Source organism: Amblyomma americanum, chromosome 2 (assembly GCF_052857255.1).
Source record: "Amblyomma americanum isolate KBUSLIRL-KWMA chromosome 2, ASM5285725v1, whole genome shotgun sequence".
In the NCBI taxonomy this organism is placed as follows: domain Eukaryota; kingdom Metazoa; phylum Arthropoda; class Arachnida; order Ixodida; family Ixodidae; genus Amblyomma; species Amblyomma americanum.
In genome coordinates, this window is record NC_135498.1 from 175541106 (window position 1) to 175564692 (window position 23587).

General features: G+C 43.5%; 1 long non-coding RNA gene across 2 annotated transcripts; it reads right to left on the reverse strand.

Moving 5' to 3' along the window:
• Window positions 1–514: 514 nt before the first annotated feature.
• On the reverse strand, window positions 515–23108 carry LOC144119290 (uncharacterized). Of its 2 annotated transcripts, none has more exons than XR_013312321.1 (5): window positions 22956–23108; window positions 13443–13498; window positions 7366–7443; window positions 3755–3920; window positions 515–577 (listed from the first exon to the last, which is right to left on the reverse strand). It is a non-coding gene; the product is annotated as an uncharacterized LOC144119290 (long non-coding RNA). The 2 variants fall into 2 exon arrangements; XR_013312320.1 differs by lacking the exon at window positions 22956–23108 and adding an exon at window positions 20703–20778.
• Between the last annotated feature and the right edge of the window lie 479 nt (window positions 23109–23587).

Genomic DNA, 23587 nt, shown 5'->3' on the forward strand with positions numbered 1-23587 from the left:
TGAATGAATTCACTGTTGTTTGCTTTGGTCAAATTTCGTGATGTGCTTGAAAGCGCAGTCGACTCCAGACCTGCAAAAACAGATGGTCTGAGAGCTTGGACATCCAAGCCAACTTCTGGATAGGAAGCTGTCGTAACCTCTTCGGAATATCCGCTGTTTTCTACTGGAACGAGCATTGTAACATTCGCGGTGTCCGTGACATCGGTGCTTGTAGTCGTTAAAACTGTGATTGGAATTTCTGTTGTATTTGCTTCCCATTCAGACTCATTTATATTTGTGCTTGGAGTTGCTGTTTCCCTGTTTGCTGCTTCCGTTCCTTGCCCCGTCACAGGCTTAGTACTCCAAACCGTTTCCGTTGGTGTATGGGGTGTAAAGAGCTCGCCAGTCTCGATTAGCGTGGCCGGAGTACCTTTGGGTGGCAGTGTTGTGTATTCCATGCTACCGGATGCTGTGGTTGTCGGTAGCGGAGTAGTGATACCACTAGAGTGGAAATAAGTGGGCGGTGAAGCTGAGGTAGAGGCGTTGAAGCTTGGTATCTGCATTTGCTGGTCCATGTCACTAAGATTGAAGCCAGGCCCTGAAACAATTTGCAAACAGTATTGTAAATATAAATACGGTCGATAATGTTCCAAGAAAAAGTGTCATTTGTCAAGAACGGCAACAACGATATGTGTTTACAAAACCTAACTCGGTTTGCTTTCCTGCGCGCGTAAGCATAAAGCTTTATTGTTAAGAAACTTCTTTTGAGCATTACAGTGCTAGGAAAGTTGACCTTGCCTTCTCTGAACTAATACAGTCCGAAAAAGTGGGCAAAATTGTTTTTGCTACAAATTGGTGTACTCAACCATTTCGAAGATGGAACATAAATTGATACAATGGGTACAAGCTTTCTTTGGTCTGATGCTCGGCTTATTCAGAGTGAAATGCTTTGGGAATGGGTCTTTGACCCCCCTAGAGTAAACGAAAATACCTTGCGCCATGGCGGCTGCAGATGACATTGCAGATGACAATACAGAGTTTAGTTGACATTGCGCCATATATCATAGTCATCTTTCTTAGCGAAATGATTTTCGGCTTTAAGGTGCGCATTTTCGTTTGCTTTTTGCAGGAAAGTATAAGAATCAAAGTTGCTGACTTACATAAATAGTGATAGGCATGTAATACTTGAACGTGATGCGACCTGTTACTTTTCCGACATGCTGACCCAATTTATGTTATCCCCATGAAGATGTCATCGGTTTTGTATCATTCTTAAATACCATTCTTAAAATATCATTCTTAAGAATAGGCCGCTTTTCACCTCACGTACTATTCTTAAAATACAAGTACTGTATAGTCTATGATTTGAAGAGACGATAGCGAAATGCTGTGCTCTTCTTTCAAAATAGAGAACAACTTTTATCAGAGGCCTTAAGCTTTTGCTGCTGCTGTAGTTAACACACTCTGTGCGAAATCTATTAAACTTATAAATGAAAACAACGGATCTCAAAGTAGAAGAACCAAGAAAAATACCGGCACGTAACTCTGACGATAGTGTTCGGATCCTCTGCGCAGTTCAATTAAAAGAATTTTGTTCAAAAAGCCGCCGCTAATATCGAATTTGACAACGACCGTTTTGATCAAAGCCGCCGTCCTCAATTACATATCTTTGCAAGCTACTTATCACAGATAGCGTCTTTTCATCGTTGATTTGTAAAAAATCTTATTAAGGACCAACATGTAAAGAGAATATCTGCTTTCTATTCTTCGCTATCTGTTTGTGCTCGTCCTTTTGATTATATACACATCAAAGCAATCGTTTTTGTAGTAATCTTTGAGATGAAAAAATAATCACAGTATAAAACATGAGTCCTTCTGGCGCACAGTTTTTGTCTCACTGCTCATCAATAAACACGAGAAAATTTTTTATACTAGAGTTAATTCTAACTTTTTGTTTAGCTGGCAATTTTTACGCACATTGTATGCACATATATCACTATATTACAGTGTGCCTGTCCACATCTCATGGTTACAGGCGATAAAAACTTGAAATAATCTGTACGTTGTACCAAAAGGATGCAGGTCATTATTCCCACGATATAAGGTAAAAATCTACTGATGGGGCCACAAATAAATAAAACAGAGAACGATAAAAATTTGAAATCCAAGTTGCTTGCAGTATTCATTCGAAGAAATGTGGTAACGCATTCTCAATACCTGATGTGCAGAGGAAAAAAGTTGCCGTCAGTTGAGTTGAGTTGAGTTGAGGTGTTGAATACTACAGGTGGGATTAGCCTTACTTATTCTGCCGGCAGTTGCTTCACCGTAGCGTCACTTCTATGTTAATAATGTCCTAAAACCTGTCAGATCTACCCCGCTATGCGCACAGTCGCTTCGAATAGCACATATTCTACTCCGCACTCACCATCTATGCACACATTCACTCCACACAGTTCACACCACAGTCCACTCCAGACGTCACCATCTATGCACATGTTCAGTCACAGTAGAACATAATCCATTGCAGTGCCACAATCCATACACACATTCACTCACAGTATAACATAGTTCACTTCAGAAGAAACCATCTAAGCACACATTCAATCACAGTAGACCATAGTCCGTTCCTGCTGTCACCATTCAGGAACAATATCATTATCCTGCAGAATTGTTAAAAGAAGGCGTGCAGCCTCCCTTCTGCATGTCTGGTTTCCACTCGGGTAGACAATGTCCTGAACTGTGCTGCGAAGGGTTCCTGTCTTCTTGAAGGAAGCGAACATCACATACATTTCCGGGTTGTACTCTGGGCAGTACATAATATAATGTTCAATATCCCCACACACACCACATAAAGAACATAGCGGAGACGATGCCATGTCCGTCTTATGCATCAGAGCAGGGGTGCGAGCAGAGGCCGTGCGAATTCGATGTAGTAGAGTAGGTTTTGAGAGTTGACGTCACTCGTGCTGTGCAGCGTAGTAGTTCTCTACTTTTCTTCCTTTAAACTAATTTTAATCACAAGCATCTTTAGAATCACGGTATTTACATTTTTTTTTATTAGGCACTCTGCATACTGGCGTGTTCTGGATAACTCGATAGCTTTGTCTGCCAATATCCTGCATTACACTCATGGCTAGTTTCAACTGTTATTAAAAAACAGGATAATAGAAGCGTCTTTTTTATGTACTTGCGAACGGTAAAATTATTCAGCTGGCCATTTTCGAGCAGCCAGCTCTCCATGGTTCACTTTTTTTGAAGAGAAGAAAACGATACCTGCCGGATGTTCTAATGTTCCTAACTTATATAGATACGTGGTCACCGCATTTTTCTAAAGCAAAATAATCATCTCAACTAAAAAACAAAGACATTCCTTTTCTTTGGATAGCATACAATTTTTTTTTTTTGCGATTTGAATTGTAAGCCATGCATCGACTCGATTTAGTCGAAACGAGAAGCTATATGTACTGGAGTTCAAGAAAGCTTTTTCTAATTTTGGACAGGCAGGCAATTCTCAATAATCTCAATGCACGCAATGAATTACTGTCAACAGCAAACAAAGCTGTGGGCAACTGTAGGAAGCTTCTCTGAAGTAACTGTGAGTTTGGAAAAAAAAAACCCAAGTGACGCACTGCACTTAAGTAATCAAATTTTTTTGCCACAAGATGGCAGTAACTCTGGAATGAAATGTCAACGGTGAAGACGAAAGGCGAAGCTAACTGGACTACCGCTGAGCACATGCCAGAAATGAAAAAAAGTTGTTGCATTGGAAACCTACTTTGAGTAGACTGTGTCATGTTGCGAAGCCACGGCGCATCTCGCGGAATATCACCGCAGTTTCTTTGTGCTTCGGAGCCATTGTAGCCACCAGTAAAGATCTTCAGGCATATTCCTTGGCTGCAGAACCCCGTCGTAGCAAACGCTTGTCCGATTATGGAGAAGTACTAACAAAAGCAAGAAAGAAGCGCATTAATATGCAAGCTTTCTCGACGTAAGAGAACTAGTGCCTTGAAATTTTAATAAAATAAAAAAGGCGGAATCCACTTCCTGTGGGCGACCGTTCACTTTAGTATAAAACGGTTAAATCAAAGTTTCCATTCTCAAATTTTTCGAAAATCAGGTTATCAAGCCGCCGCGATGGCTCAGTATTTATGGCGCTCGGTTGCTGGCTCGAAAGACGAGGATTTTTTTCGATGGATGCGAAATACTAGAGGCCGTGTACTGTGCGATGTCAATGCAAGTTAAAGAACCTCAGGGGTCTAAATTTGCCAGCCCTTCTCTTCAGCGTCTCTGATAGCCTGAGTCGCTTCGGTGACCTTAACACTACATAAACCAAACCAAAATTAGGCTATCCCCAAATTTTAACTGAAAAGGGTTATTGAGGAAAACCTAATCGTGCAAATCACTATTCTAGAGAAACCGCGCAGGAACTAATGGATGCCTTGAACGACTCTAGAAAGGTGTTCTCAAATAGTTCTTTGTTGTTTTGTAACCTAATACCCCTTGTTATTCATGGCTTAACCTACAATAAAGACGAATTTCGAAATCTACGTATTGAAACAAGAAAACCAAATAGGGGTACCGTCCGGTACCATCCTGGGAAACTTTCAAGGAGTCCTAGAGCCGCTAACATTGTCACTCTATACGGAAGCGAGAAACGAGCGAGACAGAGTTTATGGAGGGCGACGGGGTTCTTCAAGACTCATGAATTTAAGTTTGTTGCTTTGATCTTCAATTAGAGTTTTAGAAGTGTACAAAACAAAAGCAGGCAAGTCTAGCAGAGACGGGAAGTTGCTGCAAATAGGAAGACTGAGTTACGCCGCGAAAAGACATTTGCAACGAAAAAAAGTATTTTTTTTTGTTTAAAATTAAGTTCCTCGAAGCAATAAGTGCTTCCAGTAGCGTTTCAATACTCCGGGCTGAACCGAGCGGTCATGGCTAATTTTTGATGCAGGAAAAATAAAACACGCAAACTCGAATTATATAACATGTTGGATAATCCCACTTTTGCCCTAAATAGAGCTTATAATACAGCGTCCTATTTTTACCCTGTTCCCTCAACCCAGCCACCTCAATTGAGAAAGAATAAAAATCGAAAATTGTGGCTACCGCGGCTATTCACGCTACCAGAAAGCTGATGAAGAAATGCGCAGAATATAAACGAACCCCTCTACGTAGCCGTAATTGATTACGAGAATCAGGGTGTAGAATACTCTGAGAAAATACTGGAAGATATATATATAACGCCCAGCTGCCATTGTATACCACAAATTCACCAATAAAATACTAATAAGGAAGGGTGTCTTGCAGGGAGACCCGATCTCGCCATTGTTGTTCACTGCCTCTTTCAGGAAGTGTTCCGAGACCTGGATTGAGAACAATTGGGGATAAGAGTTAATGAAGAATGCTTAAGTAGTTTGCGATTCACTGATGACATTGCCTTGCTAAGTCATACATGAGGGTAACTGCAAAGCATGATGAATGAGTTAGACAACAAGAGCGGAATGGTGGGTCTAAAATAACATGAAGAAAACCAAAGTAATGTTCAACAGTCTCGCAAGGGAACAGCAGTTCACAGTTGGTAGTCAGGTGCTGTCAGTAATAAGGGAATTCGTGCACTTAGGACACGTAGTGATCGCTGATACGTATTATGAGAGTGAAATAACTAGAAGGATAAGAATGGGGTAAGCGAATATAACAGGCTTGCTGAGATCATGGCTGACTGCACATAATATCCTTCAATATGAAAATATACAGCGGCTGTATCTTCCTCACCTATGGGGCCGAAACGTGCAGGCTGACGAAAAGGGTTCATCAGAATTTAAGGAAAACGCAGCTAGATACATAAAGAAAAATATGTGCAACCTTAAGAGACCGGAAGCGGGCAGAGTGGTTGAGGGAACAAACGCTCGTCAGTGACATCCTAGTCGATATGAAAAGGAAGAAATGTGCTTGGGCAGGGCATGTGATGCGAAGGCACGACAACCGCTGGTCCTTAAGGGTAACGGAGTAGGTTCCAAGAGAACGGAAGCGTAGCAGGGGGCGGCAGAAAGTTATATGAGTTGATGAGATCAAGAAGTTTGCGGGGATAGGGTGGCCGCCGCTGGCAAAGTACAAGGTTAACTGGAGAAACATTGGAGGAGGCTTCTTCCCTGCAGTGGACATAATCAAGCTGATGGGGATGAATGAGTGTTTAGAATTTGGAAATGCGATTACCCTCGGCGCCGTGGGTCACAAAGATTGGCTACATTGTGACAAAATACATACGCTTTCTAAAAACATGCAGCCAAAACAATCCCTCTATTGCCCATAACTAGTCGTATTAGTGAATTTTTGTTGAGCCGCAGTGCCGAGGGTAATCGCGTTTTTCTATATTTTAAAAACTGATGCGGCTCTCTGTAACGGCCGGCTACTAATATCTAACTGAAATATGGTGTCTATTGGTAATAGCTAAAAAGATTACTGTTACAATTTAATAGATCACATTGCTAGTTAGCTCAATTCATCAGCTTTCTGACGTCTCCTAACACCAGTCACAACGTGATAAAAACCCTTGTTTTAATTATTAGTGATCACCTGCCTTGAAACAATTGGTATATTGCCAAGCGCCTTAACTGCGCTATTTTGCTCTCGGTTTCCTGTCCTAATGATCTGCATGACTTAGTTTTTCCTTGTATTATTACTGTCTTCTTTTCTTTTTTTTTCCATTCTTTTATACACCTTTTGTGCATCGAGACGAAGCTTTTCTTTCACGGGAGACGAAAGCTCACGGGAGCTTTGTCGCTGAGTCGTGAGGACGACAAAGGGCACACAGTCGCGTGAGGAGCGCTCGGGCTGGGCTAAGTTTTTGGGATGAAACTGGGCTACTCGGAGGTATGCCTCCGCGCCTGCGCCTGTCCTACTTCTGGTTCGTGAAAATATGATTTACGTTCGGCTGTGTCCGTAGAGGGAGTCGTTATGGTTGCAGAGAGATTGCAATGGTTTGTCCTCTAGTTGATTCGCGATGTCAGTGTGATCACTCCGAATTCGTTGAATGCGGATTTTCTCGGCATTTTTCTTAAAGTCACATGGCACCTACCGGTCGAAGCAGTGCAGCAAGAACGTCAGGAGTGTGCAGGGACCTGGGAACTATTAAGCATACAACGGAATGGAAAGAGGTGCTCAGGCATATGCCAGCGGAGGAATCCGAACTCATCGCTGCTACGAACACGCAAATCAAGAAACACTTCGTCAGAAGAGCTAATAAACAAGCGTTTAGGCACTATTATACCAGTTACCGGCTCACTAGTGTTTTTTGTAAGTGTCATGTTTGTCGCTAGAAAAAGTGGCTGTTTTCAAGTGCTAGGTTTGAAATAAATGCAAAATGAAAAACAATGAAGCAGACCTCACCCAGCAAACGCTGCCATCATAATATTTTCCGTATTTGAGGAAACCGCAGCTGAAGGCGCATTGATTGAGTGGGCGATCCTGAAAAAGCAAGGAATATAGAGAGAAAATTGCGTTAAGTGGAGCAGCAGTCTCTCGGTAACAGGTAAACCATTTTCTAACATAACGGTCTACGCAAAATTAGCTCCTACTAGTGCGGAAAAAAAACGCGCTTATGTGGGGTGAACAAGCTGAAATACCAGCATGATTATCTCTTTCTACCTTATTAAAACCCACCGCTTTAGCAAATATAAAAGCACACCAGAGGTTATGTTTTTTTAGAAAAAAATTAGAGAATGCTACACGAGATGTAAGACTAATCGCATATAAAGCTTTTGTGAGCCCAACCCTTGAGTATGCGTCAGTAGTATGGAGTCCTAAACAGAATTATTTAAAGAAACAATTAGAAAGAATTCAGAGGTACTCAGTACGCTTTATTTGTTGCCGATATCGAAGGACAGACTCAGTTACAGATATGCTTTCTTCCTGTAACCTGGATTCATTAGAAATACGTAGAGAAAAAAATCGCCTAAAGCTACTATTCCAGATGCTCCAAGGACAGGTAAACATTCAAAAGGAAACATACATACAAGCGCCAGGCAAACGGAGTTCTAGAACAAATCATAGTCGGATAATTCAGCCGTACTACGCCCATAGTGAAGCTTTCAGAAATTCCTTCTTCCCCCATGTAATTGAAAGGTGGAATGACTTGCCAATGAGTGTTGTAGAACAGAATGATCTGCATGAATTTGAGCGATCTCTGGATGACCATCTGCTTGAAAGTGCTATTTGATTCTTGAACGAATGTACTGTCTTCTGCTGATGTATTTAGTGATTGTGAATAATTCTGTTTTCTACGAAGTTTTCATACCCACTCTGTAAGGACCCTCGCTTGAGGGTTAACAGTGTTGTTAAATAAATAAATAAATAAATAAACAAACAAATAAACAAATAAATAAATAAATAAATAAATAAATAAATAAATAAATAAATAAATAAATAACAAGGAAAGGCGCCCGGGGTGTTCATTCCTGAATGCATCTTGTAACTGCGCGAACGATAAGGGACGAAGAATGAAATAGATAGGACGAAGCATGGCACCTGCATTGAATTTTTCTTTAAAGACACATCACATACATCCGTCTTAATCACTCCTGAAGAAAGAAACACCATCACAAAACATTGTCATGCTAGCATGTGTGGCAGAGATTTCCATCAAGATATGCAAACTCTTTTTTGGTTAGTGAGACCGATGTGCTGCTGACGCACGAGCCAGATACTTTCTTATACAGTCAGAATCGCAGATTTCTCTGCTTATCTGGGACGGGAACTTTTTCAAGATTCTCGTTTCAAAAAACAGAGGCGTGAAATTACGTCAGTGGCCCCCATGCGCCAATGCTCCTACTCCTGCTAGGATATCTTGAAGTCTAACGTTTTTGCAACGTAAGCATTGCCCTATGTAGCATTTGCCACAGGACAGGGGCATTCAGTAGGCGACCCCACTTATGCACGGGACGAACCTGTTAACGTGCTTGACGCTACATTCCATCTGTTGTCTACCCGGTGCGTTATTGCACATGACAACAACTTTTTTGGGGTACCGTAAAGAAAGATGAAGTCTCGATGGTCTTTACTATTTCTGGATGCCCTGGGACATCGAGAAATGGGATGTTTTTGTTGCCTTCTTATTCGACAGTGAATCTAATGGAGGCCTGTCCACTTTTCGGGTGATCCCGGAAGCGCACTACTTTCCTCTTGTCGAGGATACAAAAGCAATCGTTGATTTACCCCAAAAACACTTTCGGTCACGGTTGGAATGTGTGCATAGCTTTTTCTTCTATTTCTTCAAACGCCAAGTTCACTGTTGTAAAGGAGATCGATGCACCCATAGCGGTTCTGAATGTTTGCTTATATAACGATTCATTGCAGGTGAAGTACGCGTTGCTGAACCAGAAGCTCAGAAGGTAACACCGCTCAGTGGCTTCAAATAGAGTGTGGTTTTGAAGAGATAATTCTTTGGTCAGAAGTTCTCTGCATGTGTGAACAGCGTGGTCGACTGAAATGCTTGTGAGTGGCGAGCACACGTCGCACGACACCAGTACATCATTGCATTCCAAAGCGACGCTGGCAACCTTGTTAATAAAATAAGCTGTGTTGCAGACGTGAATGTTGGTCTTGCCGACCAACGGCGCAATGACCTTGTGTAGGTCCCTGAGGCCTTTTGGAGAGGTGATCTTGTAGAATCGACTATGGGTCGTTGTAGGGCTCCTTTCTTGTCAATCTTTGGGAGATGATATATTGCTGGCGCGGACTTTATCTTGCAAAGCAGGTGAGGACAAAAGCTCTTTTTCGACGGCGGAAGGCTCTGAAATATATCTGAGAGTAGTTTCTGCAACCCGGTCTGTATTTCTGAGGTTAGATCCTTGCCAAGCTTTCTGCAAATTTTTGTGTCATCCAGCGTGTTCTGCATTTTTTCGAAGCGGGCTGTACGGTCAAGTGCCACTGTCACGTTGCCCTTATCCGTGAACAGAATGATAATGTCAGTGTTACTTCTGAAAGAATACAGGGCCAAGCGTTCGGCTTTCAACAGTGCAGCCTGGCATTTCCTGTTCCTTATTACGGATAGAATGCCTGCTTCGGTAGTTCGGAGTTTGTCTTGGACGTCTGAATAGAGAAGGCGGTTTGCTCCCTCGACATAGCAAATCACGTTTCCTGGATCCGGGGAATTCCCTCGGTTAAAGTTCATGCCACAAATTAACACCCCGGTCTCCGCTGCGGACATGTCATGTGAAGATAAGTTCGGAATCTCGAAGTGGCATGCCGGTTGCTTCTGTTCTTTCACCGTGATTAAGGAGTCTAATTTTCTTTCCTGGGATGCGTCGTTCCTCCGCTTTCTTTTTTTTTTCGCCACCAGTTGGATGCTGGGCATGACTACAGGAATCTGGAATTCAAGATTCATTTTACTAGGCCACCACCTGAGCGGACGGCATTCCGTCACACTCTGAATTGTGCGCTTTAACAAACACACTAGCCGGCGTAATTTTTTTATTGTTATGTTAATCCCTACCAAGGCGCTTAATTTCATACAGAAATATTTGCGCAGTGACTCAGTGACAGCCTCAACGAGGGTAGGTGTACATTACAGCAGTATCGTATCCGACGCACTGGTGCACCGGAAAAGAACGAGCTGTGAGAGAAATTTTGCAAGAAAAAGATAGGCAGTCCTGCTTGTTCGATTTTTCTCAGCTCGATGCGCTTCTCGCAATTACGAAGGCAATCGGGCGGTGAAGAAGAACCGCGAACGAATTCTTGAAGCACAGCAACTAGCATAATACGGCTTTGACACGGGCGTTAGCAAGGCCTCAATCCGGGTCTCTGATTAGAATTTCAGTTTTGTATGTGGGCACCTAGCGGAGGGCTGTCAGCTTACAATGCGAACATTTTGACAAAAGAATGTACTCCGAGTGAGAAAGAGTGCTGGACGTAGAGCATAGTCCGTTCAAGAGGCGCCGTCTTCAAGGGTGCCCATCAAGCCCACAAAAATGAAGCTGAATAGGTCCCCGGGGCCTCTGGCCTCCGGCTATGTGAATGGCTTCCGCCACGTTGTCTTAGGAAAGAAGCGAGGTGGGCTGTTTGCTGCGTGCTTCTTGTTTAGCAGTCATTGAAGAAGTTCTGAAGTTCGTTTTGATATTTGGAATCTAACTTTAAATCTTTCGTTTGAAGCCACGCTCTCCCTCTAAAAATAATTGCTTGGTTTGGCATGACTACTTATTTGTTCGCACATTTTCATTGCTCATTGTGTACTGGCGAATGTCTGGCGTTACTGGCAAGAAGAAAACTTGGTTCTCTATAAACGACAGTTTAAAGTCACTCTCGCCCTTTCTAATTTTCTTGTACGTGTCATGGGCGGGTGCACGTTTGTTTTGTAACCCTGAGAGGTTCAGCCTCAGCGCTATGACGTTTCTCTAATACTACAGAAGCACGTTAGAGAGCAAGTGTAGTTGCCAGATTTCTTTACAGAAGAAATCTTATAGCATATTTATGCAATCACTGTGCGCAATCTTCATTTCACTACACACTGCTTCATAAAATTCTGGCAACGCAATGAAGGCAATTAGCTTGAGAACTCCTCTTTGGCAAGTATACTGTTTTAACGCGCTACAGAACCCAGCATTCACTTGTGGAATCCGACACATTGCGCCCGAAGTCTTCATGCTAGACCATTCTAAGATGGAGAGTCATTAAATTAGGGAGCGCAGAAAAAGCGATGTCTTTATTTGGCGGCATTGAGGCGCTCATAACCCCTTCAGGCGCTTTGACCACATGTGGACGCGACTTAAGCCTCCTCATATTATCGCACGCAAAGCGATTTTCCACCTTTGAATACAGCGCTGTTAACATATTGACCCTCACTGTCAAGTTTGTGGGGCCATCTCACGCAGCTACAGTGGAATGCGTTCGTAAAAAAAAAGAAAATGTGTGCATCACGTCGTTTTTTGAAGGCACGAGTAAATATATTTTTTTTGCGTTCTACCTTTAGAAATAATCGCGAATGATGCAATTTAGGGCTCGGAATGCGTGGATAGGTTAATGTAGAAACGGTGCACCAATTTGCATCGTCATAGACGAAGAAACTGTGCTGCGGTGGACGGTCAGAGTGACGCGTCCACAAATGTGGACGTGGCACCTGAATGCCGAAAATATCAAAGTGGCGTTTACTCACCGCAACGCAGCGTTTTTTTTTTTTTGCACGTATGATAGGAAATGGACTTACTGCTTACGGGCGTTGAAAACTATGCTTGTACAAAAAGAACGTTGTACGACTCCAACGCTGCAGCGTTTTTGATGAAAAAAACCGATGCAGAAGCACTTCCACAGAAGTTCGGCCGACCGAGCAATGATCGCAAAGAACCGCCGCTTAGCTGAGTCTCTGCCGACAAACACAGTGCGCTATTACCAGTGCTTAAACTCAGGGAGGTACACGAGGTTCTTAGGTCCCCTGCCAATATTCAAAGAGGGTCCGGGCCCCCAGTTCAAGAATTTAGAACGCATGAATCCGAAGGAAGCAAGCATTTCCAGCGACGATCAGAACATTTTTTCTCTATCGTTCTGAAAATTTCGCTGGAGTTTTTAGCAAGAATCAATATATTTTGTATGAAACCCGAGACGGAGAAAAATACAAAGTGGCACCACAACATAAGTGGGGATGAAAAAGGGGAACCCGTGCCCTCACACCAGGGTAAGTTCAGAGCTGGCCGGCAAGATCGAAGGCTATAAAACAACAGTCAGCACATTGGTACAGCGAGGGGACAGTGTTTCAGGTCACTGACATAAATTGAGCAAACAGTCACCTATAAAAAGCATTGTCTTAATTTTCGCAAAAACCATGTGTAAAACAGGCCGCAAGATGCTATCTCTCTCTCTCTCCCTTTCCACCTGTGCTCAGATCACTTGAGACCCCTTCAATGCAGTGGGACTTTAAGCATTAGTTCTGATGGAAGGAACCAATGTCCCCAACTTCTGAATACGTTAATTACGCTACGGTTCCGACGTGAAGGCTGCACATCTAAAGCCACGTTCGGTGCTCAAAATACAGAGTTTTCACTTGCCTGTCATCACAAAATGACTGCTTTTATGTGTTTTATTAGTCATGGACTGCAGAATAATTCTCTGAAGCGTATATTCTCACAGCTAAACGTTTATTCATGTCTAACGATAAGTTTGGAAAGGCAAGCAAATAGAGCAGTTTTTACGTTAGTGTATCCGCTTTAAGGCGCTATGTCCACAAATGTGGACGCTAATAAAATATGGTTAAATATGAATATTCTTGCACAATTTTTGCACACCACTTCTGCTTAGTCTACAGATCGTCATTTGTGGAAACAAACATTTTCTTTTCAGCAGATTCAATTGGCACCTGAAGGGGATAATTCTCTTTGTGGCTTATTAAAAGCTGCTACACTAGCATATCCAGCGATATCACTGACACAAAAATCGGCACGGAACTAGTGACAGCAAATTTTGGGTCCGGAATGGCTCACCCGATGCGGGTTGCAACGTGGTGGACAAAACAGTCGGCTGAATGGTCCGGCGTGTCCTGAGGAAAATGAAGACTGCAGTTAGCATGCCCACATTTCAAAATTAAGCATAAACGAAGGAAATTCTCACCATTCAATTATTATTGTGAACTTCGTAAATTTTAGACACGTAAATTCTACTGTGGGACCAAAGCCCGTTTGAAATGACATCCGGTGTGCCCTCTTCTCCACGTGCCGTCGCCAAGGTGTTTAATCCTATTCATTAATGTAATCATCCATAGAAGTTGCTTGCCACGAGAGCGGTCCCTTCTTTAGTTCACCGCGAAAGCAGTCACTCCAGATGTACCAACACCGAGCAATAATCTTGTCATCTTTTATTGTCTTGTGCTCCGAACTAATTACCCGAGCATACCTGAGTTAGCTAGTGTAAGTCTGGAAGAGCGTCACGTCGGCTTCAACCAATAGGGACAGGAAGCTCGGGCAAGATAGCACCGTCGCGAGTGCTGTAGCCGATGAGAGGCCGGTGGCAGGTAAATTAACGATTGGTCGCGAGAGGTTCCTTGGGAGGAGCAACACGGGTCGCAGGATCCCTACCGGTGGTTCTGATAGGAGCAGCTACCTGCCAGTGCAGCGGCGCATCGCTTAACCGCTGCCCCACTGCAGGGGTAGTGGTGTGAGGACTTGCCGCGACCTATGAATGTTAAGTAGAGACTGATGAATTCTTTATATATGAACAATAACTAATGTTATTGTGTCATACCCTCAAGAAGGGTTTATCCCTCCAATTGAAGAATGAACGCCTGCTTTCGCACGTCTACTCGCTTTAACTGCGCCAAACCCCTACCACTTCTTTGTGCATTTTGACCTTTGCCTTCGAGCAGCTACCCGCCACCACGTGATTTCCGGTTGTATCTACCATTCTCGATCCACGAACTTAAGGCAGCATTAGCTTTGTGTAGCCGCACATCAGCGCCAGGACCTGACGGAATTTCCTACCGAGCTCTGTGTCACCTGGGGGAGCGGGCGAGAGGAGTTCTTCTTGAGGTGTACAATGAATCTTGGAGAAATGGCACGCTACCCACAACCTGGAAGACAAGTCGCCTTGTTCCACTGCTGAAGCCTGGCAAGTCGCTGTTGGAGCCCTCATCATATCGCCCGATCGCTTTGGCGAGCTGTGTGGGCAAAGTAATGAAGAGGATGGTCCTAGGACGCCTGGAGTGGTACTTGGAGTACCCCAACACCTACCCAGATGCCATGACGGGCTTCCGACGCGGTCGATCATCGATCGATAACGTCGTCGACCTGGAGACCTACATTCAACATGAGAAATGCCGTAAGCGTCTCTGCGCATCTTTATTCCTCGACGTTAAAGGGGCGTATGACAACGTTACGCATGAAGCCGCCCTATCTGCTCTCGCAGAGGTAGGAGTGGGTGGTCGGATGTTTCAATGGATACGGAGCTATCTATCAATGCGATCCTTCTTTGTAAGCACCGAGGAAGGCCATACTTCTCTTCACTATAGCTACCGCGGCGTCCCCCAGGGCGGTGTACTTAGCCCCGTGTTATTTAATCTAACACTAATTGCTCTCTTTGAGCACGTGCCAACCACAGTCAGGCTATCAATGTACGCGGATGACATCTGCATATGGACATCTGCAGTAACACGCCTACAGTTGCGAGCGAGAATTCAGAAAGCCGCCACACAAACCGTTATCTACCTCCGTAATCGAGGCCTGGAAATTTCCTCCGAGAAATGCGCACTAGTGCCATTTACGCGCAAACCCATGGCAAACTACAGTGTAATGATAAATGGCCAAATAGTACGACGGGTCCAATCGTACAAGTTTCTAGGTGTCATAATCGACAGGGACTTGTCATGGAGCCCACACATATCATACGTGAAAAAACAGTTGACAGGCATCTGCCACCTGTTCAAGTTTTTTGCTGGCAAGACCTGGGGAATGTCGCCTAGTGCCATGTTACAACTGTACAGGGTGCTTTTTCTAGGATTTCTGCGATACAGCTTGCCAGCAATAAACAACACAGGCAAAACGAATCTACGCACAATACAGTCTTCAGGGTCAAGTGCTCCGGATCTGTCTAGGCCTGCCTCAGAGTGCTTCAACAGTGACTACGATAGCAATCGCTAGAGACCACCTTGTCAAGATCCACATTGAAATTGAAGTACTCAGGACCCATATAAGGCATCTAGCCAGGAATCCTCGTCACCATTTAGCCTCTCTACCAGCGGACAGGCCACACACATCTTACAGCCAAACGATAACTGCATATTATGAATCATTGCCAGCTTGTTTCAGTCCGGCTGCGAGACCTTCGATCCCTCCACGGTGCCTCGCTCAGCCAAAAATCAACCTCGCAATACCTGGTATCACGAAAAAACCTGATCTGTCATCACCAGCCCTTAGACAGCTCACGCTACTATATTTGTACGAGAACTACCGTGACTCAACGCATATTTACACTGATGGATCTGTTCTTCCAAGGAGCTCCGCGGCTGCAATCGTCAATCCAGCGAAAGCTACAACAATCAAATTTAAGACGACCCACGCGACAACATCGACGGCAGCAGAGCTCGCAGCGCTCTTAAGTGCCCTTCATCACATGGGTGATGAACCGCCACACAAATGGACAATATTCTGCGATTCGAAGGCAGCACTGCAGTCTCTACTGTCACCTCTACGACGCGGACCGCAAGAACAACTAATCTTTCATATTACAGAGACGTTACACCCTATAAGTGATACCGGCCATGAAATAACTTTCCAGTGGCTTCCAAGTCACTGCGGGATTATCGGCAATGAACGGGCAGATCACGCTGCCCGCTCATCCCATACTGAGGAGCGCCACGTCCCAATTCCTTTTTCTAGAACTGACGCGGCACGGAAGCTCCGCCTAGTTGCTCGGCAGTGCACGGCGTCGCAATGGAATGAGCCACATTTAAGAAATACGCGACTGTACTCACTTGATCCAACTTTAAGTCTTCGAGCGCCATCACAGCTTCGCCGTAGAGACGCCACGCTTTTATATCGACTTTGGTTGGGTGTTGCCTTTACTAAAGCCTATGCCTTCCGCATAGGGATGACCGACACCCCAACCTGCGACCACTGCGGCCATGAAGAATCAATTGGCCATATATTGTGCTCCTGCCCGCAGTACAGTCCACAGACGGCATGCCTTAGCCACGAACTTGACCAACTGGGCGACCAACCGCTATCCGAAAAAAAGAATTCTACAACATCGAAAGGACCTACCGTCGCAGAAGAAGGCCGTGCAAGCGCTTTTGCGCTTCTTGCAATCTACCGGCCTGTGTGAAAGACTTTAACTGGAACGCCTTGTGTGTGTGTGTCTCCATGTGTGCACGTTCCTTTTTTCTTTTTCTCTGTCATCTTTCTAACCCCTATCCCCCATCCCCAGTGTAGGGTAGCAAACCGGAGACTCACATCTGGTTAACCTCCCTACCTTTCCTTTTCGTTCTCTCTCTTGACCTTTGCCTACATACAGTGCTCCTTTCTTTTCAGAGACAGTCGGTTACCCTTTGTTCGCAGTATATTTCTTGCCCAAGTCCCTTTCTTCCTCTTCATTTAACCTGTGGCGTCATGAGCTTGCATTTTATTCCTAACAAAAGCTCAACGTTTTAGTTGGCTTCTTTGTTACCTAACACTTACACTAATTATTTTTTGCCTACAAATCAATGCTGCTTTGGTTGTTGCCTCCTAGGTGAGTACAAATAGAACACAAAGCCTATACACTTTATTAGACAAATCGGTAAGCCCTTTTCTTAACTTGAGACTTCCTGCAAGATGGAATGGTGCCCATTTTTATTATTCTGCTAATATCAGGTTATCTTCCCAATGTGATGCCATTCCTTGGCTTGCATATATATACCTCTACGCTAATTCTAATTATTCAATGTTTGCCACAAACTCTACTCATTTTGCCGCTGTTACACGTTATTTGTCATTACATTTTTATACCTATTCTTGTAAGCTGCTTGTTTGGCCTGAAATTCTGCGTATCAACTCATGCATAAAGTTATTTAGGATGCATACTTGAGCACATAAAGGTTACTGCGGTTTTTCTATGAACTTTCATAAAATGTCATCATCCTCATTTCTGTTACACTGCCTACTGGGTCGCCGCGGTGGCTCAGTAGTTATGGCGCTCAGCTGCTGACCCGAAATACGTGTGTTCGATCCCGGCCGCGGCGGTCGAATTTCGATGGAGACAAATGCCTAGAGGCCCGAATACTGTGCAATGTCAGTGCACGTTAAAGAATCCTAGTTTGTAGAAAATTCCGGAGGCGTTCACTACGGCGTCCCTCATAGACTGAGTCGCTTTGGGAAAATAAACCGCATAAACCAAAGAAAGCTCCCTACAGAGCAAAGGTCTCTCAGTTTGAGTACTCAATGTTTCCCTTTTATCAAAGGCAATCTAAAATTTCAAAGCACTATCTACCGGCTATTTTTTTCCTTGTATACCCGCTCTTCATCGGAAAGCACAATCCGTGACATGATAACATTTCGAGACTAATATTTAGAATATATTCTAGCCCAGCTTTCTCGGGCTAAAAATTTAAAAAATAGAAAATTGTATGACACTCTTAGGGAAATATTGAAGATAATGGTGCATTATTCTGATATATAGGAAAATCTTTATTTTAATGTGTTTCAGCGATCGCATCGAACTCTTAAGACATGCCTTAGAAAAACAATGAAGGACGCTTCTGACAACAGCAAAAACGCACATAGAAAAAATGCTAGACTGCCGTCGGATGATCGGCGGATATATTGATTGGTACAGTGAAATCTTATATTATAGAAAAAATGGCGTTCATAAACGGGTTCCCGCTGAAAAATGTTTTTGTCCAAATTTCCTGGGTATGATTGTAACCTGCAGAAGAACGGCAGATTGGGCGAGTTGGAAATGCTCCATAATATTAAAGCAGCGCTAAGCAACAAGGACGAAGAAAGAAGGAAACACACACACAGGCGCTGATCTTACAATTAAATTTTATTTGAAGTAAGCAGGTCAATTTATACGTACACAAAAACTAAGCACATGCGCATGGTCAAACACAGATCTACTCATTTAAAAATGCAAATAAAAACACACTGCATCAAAGGCTCGTGCAGTTATCGCCGATATGCTATACCCTGTGCAACAGGCTCATTTCCTTGGAGGTTAGGGTTACTGAAGGTGTGCTGACGCAACAGCTTGTCTTTCTTATGATATGGAAGGCCTCTGCTATCTCTCTTGTACGCCGATAATTATTCACAAACAACACTTCCGTGTCGACAAAGTACGGTGTGCATTTACACGTGAAGCAATGCTTGGCTAGGTTAGTCTCTTTTTTTCCCAAGGAATTGGCGTGTTCCATGAGGCGTACATTAATACATCGGCCGGACTGGCCTATGTACGTAGAACCACATGACAATGGGATCTGGTAGACAGTGCCAGTTCTGCACTGGACATATTGATTGACATGATTGATGTTACACACTTTCCTTTTTCTATGTCCTTCGATTTTTCTTTGTACTGCGGCCCCTACTTTACTTAGTTTATTAGGGGCTGAAAAAAGAAAATTTTACTTAGTTTATTATTTTCCGTTACGTGGATGATTTCCTGGGGTTTGGAAGGCCCCTGGATCTTGAATATGTGTCACGAGTTCTTGATGTTTTTACACAAAATGGCTCGGGACTGACGTTTACGCATGAAGTCCCCCAGCAAAATGGCTTGCAATTTCTTGATTTAAAACTGACTTTTGAACCAGACCATGTGTGTTGGCAATATTCCCCCCGAACCGAGAAGCCCTTACTGATCTATAATTCGTTCCATTCAAAACTGGTAAAAGCTGGAATTGTTACTAGTTGTTTAAGCATGGCAGTAAACGAATCTGGTCCTCATCAAATGAGCAGCAGTCTCCTAGCCCAAGTGCGCAAGTGCAGGGAAGCAGGATACCCGGACTCGGTTGCTGTGTCAAGTGCTGATAAATTATTAAAAGCGGTGAAGTCCTCAGATTGTACCTCTGATGTGCACTCTTGTCAAAATGAAAGAAAGAGGGTGACCGTCATGCCATATGTTCACAAACTGTCGCACCGGTTTAAAAAAGTGCGGGCTAAGTACGGAGTTAATGCTCTTTTTTCAGCCCCTAATAAACTAAGTAAAGTAGGGGCCGCAGTACAAAGAAAAATCGAAGGACATAGAAAAAGGAAAGTGTGTAACATCAATCATGTCAATCAATATGTCCAGTGCAGAACTGGCACTGTCTACCAGATCCCATTGTCATGTGGTTCTACGTACATAGGCCAGTCCGGCCGATGTATTAATGTACGCCTCATGGAACACGCCAATTCCTTGGGAAAAAAAGAGACTAACCTAGCCAAGCATTGCTTCACGTGTAAATGCACACCGTATTTTGTCGACACGGAAGTGTTGTTTGTGCTTAATTATTGGCGTACAAGAGAGATAGCAGAGGCCTTCCATATCATAAGAAAGACAAGCTGTTGCGTCAGCACACCTTCAGTAACCCTAACCTCCAAGGAAATGAGCCTGTTGCACAGGGTATAGCATATCGGCGATAACTGCACGAGCCTTTGATGCAGTGTGTTTTTATTTGCATTTTTAAATGAGTAGGTCTGTGTTTGACCATGCGCATGTGCGTAGTTCTTGTGTACGTATACATTGACCTGCTTACTTCAAATAAAATTTAATTGTAAGATCAGCGCCTGTGTGTGTGTTCCCTTCTTTCTTCGTCCTTGTTGCTTAGCGCTGCTTTAATATTATGGATGATTGTAACCTCCAGGTTCAGCTCCCGTTAGAATCCTCCTAAAGCACCGCGACGATACCCGACCGGAAGTAACGTATTTTGCGGCTCATTTTTAACTCTATAGAGCTCTCGAGCTAATTGCCCGCACATGCACTGAGTCTTCAGGTGTAACATCAGTTGCGAAAGGAATTAATGACTGTAGACCAAAATGGGATTCCTGTGGATGTGCATGCATTTGGATCTAACAAATGTCGTTTTTAATATAGGTATTTGAACAGAGGTGTGAATTGCCGTAAGATTTTATTTGTTATCTTGTATTAAGTGTTGCAAGTGTGCCATGTTTCTTCTTGTGTTTTTTTTATTTTTCTCTCCCTTCTGTCGCTCAAAAATGAAGGTTGGCAGTTTTATAAGATAATTACTTAATAATTCTCTATAAATTAATCTCCAGTCTTTAGGCCTGTTATTATTATCTTACCCACTTCCTTTCCTGTAGATGGCTGCGCTGGCTTTTTCTACTGAACGCATTTCTTCTTTCCATGCTTCAGGTCCGTACGTCGTTACGATCCATCTATTATAAGTGTTTTCTTGAAACGCTATTACCTATAGTAGATATTTATATATTTAATTTCATGAGAAATGCGCCCCAAGGCATTCCTCAGTAGTCACTGAGGTTCGCCTCAGCCGTCACTGGTTTCTCTTGATAGATTTAACTAGAGACAACTTTGCAATGTTTCAGTGCACATTGTGCACCGCTGTTCTATTTATTCAGTGCAAACGTTTTGCGTTCCTAAAGATGTATATGATTGTCAACCACCCTGGAATGTTGGCATTCACAAGTATGTTCATTAATTTATTCTATTGTCTAGCACTTTCTTAATCAAATTGAATATTTTCAGGACGCTATTACTCGGTGACACCTAACTTAGCAATCTGGACCTCTTAATGCAGTGAATAACAGCGGAGAAAAAGTGAGACGAGGTATCACCGTTTCTTGTCTCTGACGTCCCCGTCCTTCTGGAAGAATTATGCTCGCTACTCACGAACTGTTAATGTTTTCTTGCTTATTTACAAAAGTATTTCTCTCTGCCTGTGTTAAGGAGTACCTGAATTACTGTCGACATTTAGATTAGAACAAATGTTTTCTTTAAATCACAAAACCTTTAGAAAGTGTTATTTATTTTAGTTATCTTTTTGTTTCTATTCCAGATGATAAGGTTATTGTCTATTGTCGAGTACGATCCCTCAGAAAATGCCTTTTAAATTCGTACACTGATGTGTAGCTTAGTTAACTTTTGCTCGTAGTAGGCGCACAAACTAGGTACGCCTAGGCGGAATATCACTCGCTATAAGCGTACTCCGGCAAACCTGAGCGACGTATGTGTGCTGTCACTAGCAATGGAAAGCATTCTGGTGGAGCTTATTTCAGATTGCCTAGCCTCGCCGGCCGATATTTCGAAGGCACCAAACGATATATATAATGCACTTCAATGTTTATTTTCCGTCCGCTAACAAGTTTTTCTTTAATTGGTTTTTGTCTTAGCCGCGAGTGCAGCAACACCATCCAGAAACGAGTTGGGGTAGTGTTCCTCTCCACACGGCCCTGTTTCTTGTCAGAATTCTGTATTGTCTAGGAAATAGACCTAACCAGTGTTTGCTTCAGTCATCTTCCGTGCTGAATTTCATATCAAGGTGATTAGGGGGCGTAGTTATGCCTCAGTTGGAGACTAACAGCGAAACAGATTAGAATTGCAATATGAGCACTGTTTTATGGCTGCCGACTGCAGTACATTCGACATCACGCGGTTTTGTTGTGGGTGCGACGTGGTGGCTTATGTGTCCGTCGCGCTGACCTGAGCTGAGCATCCTCGAGCGGGTGCCTGCTAACTTGCTATGACTGCTTTTTCGAAGCAAAATACAGGCTTCCTGATACCAAGTGAAAAGCAAGAAGCAAATCATTTTATATTGTTAACGCTCCATTAATACACTAAAGTGATTTTTCTGGTTCGCTTCTTATGCAGGCTGAATTATTTAGTGCGTGCCAACAAAGTGCCTGCAGCTTGTTATCCAAAAATTACACTCAATTCCACCTTGTGGAGCTCAAGAGCCTCGCGTGCACTTTGATTACACTTCGTGTGCAGAGATAACCTGTCAAAACCTATGTTCATGAAAATGTAACGCGCGCTCTTTGCGAAGTTTCCTTCTGAAGAAGTTCTTCAATGTTCCTGGAGAGGCCGGATGCGCTTGACAGGACCGCTTAGAACTACAACTCGAAGGAGCAGTTCAATATGATTTCGAAAATATCGGCTGTTGCAACTAAAAGAGAAACACGCTTCTCTATTTTTCTCAAATATTTCTAGAGGTAATCGGAGCGCGAAAGCTGAAGAAGTGCACCACGTCACGTAGCACGTCAATGCACGAGAGTATTTCAGAGCAAATCGCCTTCGTTTGTGCTCATTCTTTACTTGGACAAATATTACTAGCGACAAAAACAGTGCAGATACATCAAAGAGAGATTTTTGTCTTCGCGGAAACCAAACTGAGCTGTTGTTGACATTACATATCGGACGTTCCTATCGTTGAAAAATATGCTAAAAATAACGTCTTCCTGTGCGCTTTCGAAACCTCTGCGTCATACTGCGCACAAAGGCTATGAAATTTGCGTGACCGGATTTGAATTTCCAATAAAAATATATGAAATGTATACGAAAGCTTATGGCGGAAGACTTACCTAACGTGATGAAATGGGTGAGCAGGGAAAGAACTGCAAGCACGTTCATGTTACTGATACTTTTTGCATTAAAATCTCTTCCCCCGGTGATGTCTATTGAACAAAAAAAAAAGTAACGACCTGCTGTGCTCAAAAATACGCCATTGAAAATGTACTCTCTCCTGCCCGGCGCGAAACGCGACACTCTAGGCCCAGCTGCCGCGTAGGCGTCGAAGTTGAACAGCTGCAGAGGCACCGCATTGAGCGCAGACACATTTCTTTATTGATCACCGCTTCTATTTGTGTTTCAGTGTTCAGTGGTGTCTGAAGAAACTGCATGTAAACCTGGAAAAAAAATATCTGACCCCTCTTCGCTGTTGAACAATAGAACTTGCCGACGCAGGCTTTGGACAATAGGAAAGAGTTTCGGAAACTCAGTACCGGCGATGCAATTTTCCCCTCTGTGCATGGGTTAAAACACCAGCGAGATTTGCTGTTTGCGTAGGCGGTCAGTGCTTCGCTTACTCAGACTGTAGCACAGTCGCTGTGCGCGGGGGTCGGGAGGGCGGCAGAAACATGAGGAAGGAAGCGGTATTTAAGAGGTAGGCGACTATCTTCGCAATGCGACGTCGGCGAAGGCTTGGACGGTGTTT